The sequence below is a fragment of the Heterocephalus glaber genome, unplaced genomic scaffold, assembly GCF_053883595.1.
Source record: "Heterocephalus glaber isolate CG9 unplaced genomic scaffold, H.glaber_assembly_v1.0 deba00000546, whole genome shotgun sequence".
Taxonomy (NCBI): domain Eukaryota; kingdom Metazoa; phylum Chordata; class Mammalia; order Rodentia; family Bathyergidae; genus Heterocephalus; species Heterocephalus glaber.
The window spans coordinates 28,069,230-28,075,229 of record NW_028258147.1 but is presented as its reverse complement, the minus strand read 5'-3'; the positions used below and the strand labels follow the sequence as shown (position 1 = coordinate 28,075,229).

At 30.2% G+C, this 6,000-nt stretch overlaps 1 protein-coding gene across 15 annotated transcripts in view; it reads right to left on the bottom strand.

Annotated features, from left to right (window-relative positions):
* Window positions 1–4,282: 4,282 nt before the first annotated feature.
* Window positions 4,283–6,000, bottom strand: part of Col28a1 (collagen type XXVIII alpha 1 chain) — a 241,244-nt gene continuing 239,526 nt past the window's right edge. For all 15 annotated transcript variants that reach the window (XM_021242833.2, XM_021242826.2, XM_021242830.2 and 12 more), the window contains one exon: window positions 4,283–4,406. The gene's annotated coding sequence lies outside the window, so the exon portion shown is untranslated. The remainder of the gene's footprint in view (window positions 4,407–6,000) is intronic.

Sequence of the window (6,000 nt, the reverse complement as noted above, 5' to 3'; positions counted from 1 at the left end):
CATGCCAGGGGTAAGCATATTATTTTCAAATAATATATTTTGCCTTTGGAACTTTTTAAAACTTACACTGTGGCCAGGATATCATCAGATTTTAAAAATGTTTAATTTGTAAATGAAAAAAATGCAAACTTTGGAGTTGTTAGACGCAGTGTTCTTTATATTTTCATTTTGTCAAATTAATCATGTTATCCAAACCTTATATTGTCTTAAAGATATTATTTTTTCTGATTATTCTGTAAGTTGCAGAGAAAGAAATCTTCCACTGTGATTTTGGATTAGTCTATATCTCCTTAGAGTATAGTCCTTTTGCTTTATATCTTTTTATATTATATTAGTAGGTACATAACACATTAAATTATTGTATTGTTTTAATGAACCAAGCTTTTTGTCACTATGCTGTGAAATCTTTATCTCTAATAATTCTCTTTTGCCTTTAGATTTATTTTAACATAATCACACCATTACTTATTGTCTTAGTATGCTCATGTTGTATCTTTTACCATATTTTTATTTTTACCCTCCCTGTTTGCCCATGTTTTAGACTTGTCTTTAGTAAACAAGATATATTTGGATAGTGTTAAAATCTAATCTGGTATTCTTTTTCTCTTAATTGAAATATTTGAGCTGACTTCATTTAATGTAATTTTGAATATATTTCTGTTTAAATGCAATGCTTTGTAGTGGCCTATCTGTATAACCTTACCATTTCCTTTTTATTGCCTCTCCTTTTATTCCCATGTGATCATGGAAGATATATTTTCTGTTTCTATTCTTATTTAATCTTCCTGGAAACTTCACATACACACTGAGCATCAAAGGCTGAAGTTAACCAGCACCTTTATTCTCTGGCTAGAAGATACAGGACCTTACATTTTAGCTCCTTTTATTCACTTCAGACTTATATATTACCATTGTTTTGCATTTTAATTGTCTTGAAAATATCATAATATAGAACTATTATTATATTATTTGGGCAGTGTTCATTCGGATTTATCTGCGTATTTATCACTTTCTTTGTTTTTCCTTTCTTCTTATATCTCAGACTTTCCACTGGGAATCATTTTCCTTCTTCCTGAAGTACTATTTTTGTAATTTATTTACAGTCTGCTAGAGTTGATCACATTGTTTCCCATCAGTGTTTGTTTCACCCTCATCCTGGGAAATACAATTTCTGAGTTAGCAATTATTCTTTCAAAGCATGAAAGACATTCTCTCACTCTCCTTGGTTTCCACTGACACTACTGAGAAGCCAGTTGTCCATCTGAGGCTGCTGCCTAAAGGTCACCTCTGCCTGATTATAAAGGTTGTTCTGCAGTTTTATATCATATATTAGGTGATTTCTTTTTATTTATTTTACTGGAGATTTAATGGGATTATTGAACTTCTAAATTGGAATGATCATCAGTTCTAGAAAATTCCTGTTATCAAGGGGTTTTTATTTTGTTTGGTTGGTTGGTTTTTTGGTTACTGAGGTGGGATCTATTCTGCTCAGGCTGATCTCAAACTCATGAACTCAAGTGATCCTCCTGCTAATCCCTCCCACTTCAGCTCCTCCCTCAGTCTCGCAAATTCTTTTCATCACAGGTGGGTGCTACCATGCCCAATTTGTTAGCAACTTTAAGAATTGTTTTTGCCTCATGTCTTTTTCTTCTCTATCTAAAGTTTCAACTAATATCATGTCAGACTTCTCACTCAAATCTTTCCTTCATATATTTAATCTCTTTTTCTTTTCGCTGTATGCTAATGTCTTCTGAATGATCTTTTTTCTCTTCTCCATATAATCTGCTAACATGTGTATTCATTATTTTAAAATCGAGTTCATTGATGTATCATTTATATACAATTAAATGCACTCATTTCAAGTGTATAGTTTCCTGAGTTTTCATAAATCAACATACAGAATATTACTATATAACCATATGTGTGAATGTTATCCTAGCCTTGCTGTTCTTACTATTTGCATTGTATCACTTTTTATTTTTAATCCATTTCTTCCTTTGTATTTAAGCATATTTCTTATTTCCTATATACAGCATATACTTGAGACTTACTTTTTTCAATCCAGTCTGATATTCTTTGCCTTGTGATTATTCTATTTACCTTTAATATAATTATTCGCATTTGAATTTTTTTCCTTTTACCATTTATTTCCTCATTATTTTTTCTCATCTGTTTTTTGTCCTTTAGTCTCTTCTTTTCTTGCCTTATTTTGTGGCATTCAAATATTTTTTAGTATTCCATGGTAATCCTCTCCTATCTGTTTAGTTCTATTTTTTAATTTTTTAGTAGTTGATCTAGCAATTATACATATATACTTAATTTATCTCAACCTACTTATAGTTAATTTTGAATTACTTCAGAAAAATATATAAACCTTGTAACAACATACTTTTATTTACATCCATCCATCATTCTGTGTACTATTTGTCATATTTATCACATCTATATAGGTTAAAATTCCAAAATTTGAGAGAGAAGTTTCTCTTTAAGCTATTATATATTACAAAGTATCAAGAAAATAGAATATATATATTTCTAATACATATTTCTAAAATACATCTTTTTAAAATTTGATGATTTAGAGAATTAAAAAGCCAAAAAAAATTAAAAGTAAAAGTTAAAAGTATTGAGAGAAAAATAAACATTTCCCATGGTAAAAGTGAAAACTAAAAATAGAAACAAAAAGGCATACAGTAAATACTGGAAGCCTACTCAAGACTTTAATATGTTCATTACTATTTTGTGGCTGGTAATTCAGGAAATCAAATGATACAATCGAATATCCTGTACTATTAACTGTATATTATTTTTACCAAGTCACTTACCATTTCTGATGTTCTTCATTTCTTCTATAAATCAAATTACCATCTGGTATATTTTTCCTTCAGGTAGAAAACTTCCTTTACCAATCCTTAAAGTACATATCTAATGGAAATTAATTATCTCTAGTTTTAATTTTTCTGTTTTTATTTTCCACTTAACAGTTTTTATTGGACATAAAATTCCACATTGACAGATATTTCCCTTTCAGCAATTCAAAAATGAGACAACGTTTTCTGGCCTTCACTGTTTTTATGAGAAGTCAGTTGTTAATCAGATTATCATTCTGCTGTATTCAATGTGTCATTCTTTTAGATTACATTGGAAATTTTTCTCTTCATTTTTGACTTTCAGTAGTTTGAGTATAATGCAGTTAGATATATTTTTCTTTGTATTCATCTTCCTTAGCTTCTTGGGACTGTAAATTAATTTTTTTTCACTGAAGTTGAGATAATCCCTATGTCTTTCTTCACACAGGAATCTCCTTCATGTCCCTTTGCTGTCCTTATTCCCTTGGTAGAAAGACTAAACCTCCACATTTCACTGTCCCCCGAGTTTTAAATTTTGTGTTTTTCATCTTTAAAAGCTGTTAAACCAGAGCTTGAGACATTCTACAATAACAAACGTTCAGTGGCAGGAGCAGCTCCAGTATTCTGTCAATCCCTCTGGTTGTTCATTTTCCTCAGACGTTAGCCTTATAAGCCCCTCGTATATCTGATTTTAAGAAAAACTTTAACATTTAGGAGACAGTTTGAGAAATATAATCTACTTTCTTCAAGAAATCAGTTATTTTCATCTTAAGGATTTGTCCAAATAAAATAACCCTGAATATTACCAGGCACAGAAGTTTCTAGTTTTAAATAGGTTCAAAATGGTTTTTATTAATAAGAACCTACATTTACTAAGTAGTTCTTCTAAAATGATATGTTTCTTCTAAAATGTGAGTATCTAGAGATTAAACAGCTCTAATAAAGGCCATTAAATGGTGTTTTAATTGGAAAGTATAGAAAGATATTGTGAAAGTGAAAATTAAAAAATCACACAGAACATACTGAAAAACTACTCTAGCCTTCTAATATATTTAAGTCTATTTTGTAGTTGCTGCTTCAGGAAATCAAATATCATATAATTTCCTGTGAAAATTGATTTGAAAGGATTTTCTCAAAATAAAATAATGAAATTCCATGCCTTTTGGATGTTCATTTAAGCTGTTGGTAAAACAAAGATGATCTGAAGGTGGAGTAATATTTGTATTGGGAGAATATTTAAGAGATTTTTCATTAATTTGAAACTAATACTTATGGGGAAAACCAGCTAACAAATATATCACCAAAAAATTTCCACTTCTTTGCCAAAACAACTATGTCATAAAGAGAAAGATAAATCTGAGTCATTTTTAGAAAAATGGATTCATGTTAAGATTATAATGTTAAGTGAAATAAACCAGACACACAAGCTTAAATATCACATGATACCTCTTATATGACAAACCCAAAGTATAGATAAATTAAGAGCAAAATAAAAGACAAATAAAACAGGGAGTTAGATCTTTTCCAGAAGGGAAGAGGACCAAAAGATGGATGTGACTGTGGGAGAAAGAAGAAAGAAAAGAGATTAAAAAATAATTTTATAATATGTTATCTACCTGTACCACAATGAATGTAATCATTATGTACTGCAAACATTACTAATAAAAAAATTATTTGCTGGAGCTTTTGGATACTAGAAATATTTATAGGATGAAGTTTAAAAGTTTTGTTTTTTATTAAAGTTTCATTATTTTAATACACTTAAATTTTATTTTTTATCAAACAAACCAGGTAAATCAGTTACAAATATTTCAGCAGAGATGAATTAAGAAAACTGTCTCCTAGCTTCCATTTCTTTATACCAGGTTGCTTTTCCCACATAGTGACAGATCTTGACTAAAATGAATCATAATAGCCACACTAGCAAAAAGAATGTACAAGAACTTTCCATTAGTCGTTGGTCACCCTGGGCAGAATAAGGAAATAACTGAGCCCTTGTCACTTTTGCATGAGCCGCTGTTCAAAATACCTGGATATCTCCTTTGGAATGATACAGCTCCTTATCAAGCAAATTTCTTTCTCAGGTGACTTAATAATTGTAAACTTCTAAATGCTCCAAATGCAGATTTTCTTCTTGTTCTGTTTATTCTTAGATAAATAGCTGTACTTCATATTTTATTACTAGATTTCTAAAAACATAGTAAGACCACTGCCCCCTCCAACCTAAGCAGTCCTCTCTTCCTGTGACTTCCTCTTTCCACCAGCACTTCAGTGTCTTCTCCCAGCCCAAACCACTGCAGGAGCCCAAATTTACTGTTCCAGGTTTCAGTTAATGTTTGATATGTGCCATTAGTAGTAACCTCTGGGTAACCCTGGACAAAGTAATCTCAAGATCCATATAGTACATTGCTAGCTACTACAAGCTCTTTGAACCAAAATCACCATGACCACTTATTTTCCATTTGGTTTTGGTTTTATCTATTTGGTGGCAAATTTATAGTAACTCCAATAGTATTGGCAATGAATGACATTATTTCTTAAGCTAGGTGATAGATACTCAGGTTTTTATATGATTACTTTACTATAAACTTTACTTATATATAGCATACATTCTTTTATGTACATTAAGTCTTTTACAATGTAAAAATTGAAAAATAGGAGTAACACAGATAACAACTAAAATAAAATTCCATTTCCCCCACCAGACTGACAAAAATTAAATAAGTGATAACACTCAATAATAGTAAAGAAGGGAAAAGTAAGCAAGCTCATAAGTTGGAAAATGTAAATTGGTACAACATTTATAAGAATAATTGGTATAGCTGTCAAAAGTACATCTTTCTCTCTATAATCTGTCTTTATAAATATATTCTACAAATATACTTACCCAAAGGTTAATCATACAAAAATATTTGATGAAGCTTTGGACATCACAGAAAAAATTGATAACATTTAAATGTCTGGCAAAGATGGATTTATTAACAAGGGAATAGCTCTGAATTTCTTAAAAAATAATAAGATAGGTCTTTGTTTATTGATAAAAAATGAATTCCATAATGTTAAATGAAGAAGTAAAGAAGGAAGAAAAGAAGAGGAGGAGAGAAAAAACGGAATGAAGAGGAAATTCCAAAGAAAAATGAATAGTGCTCTC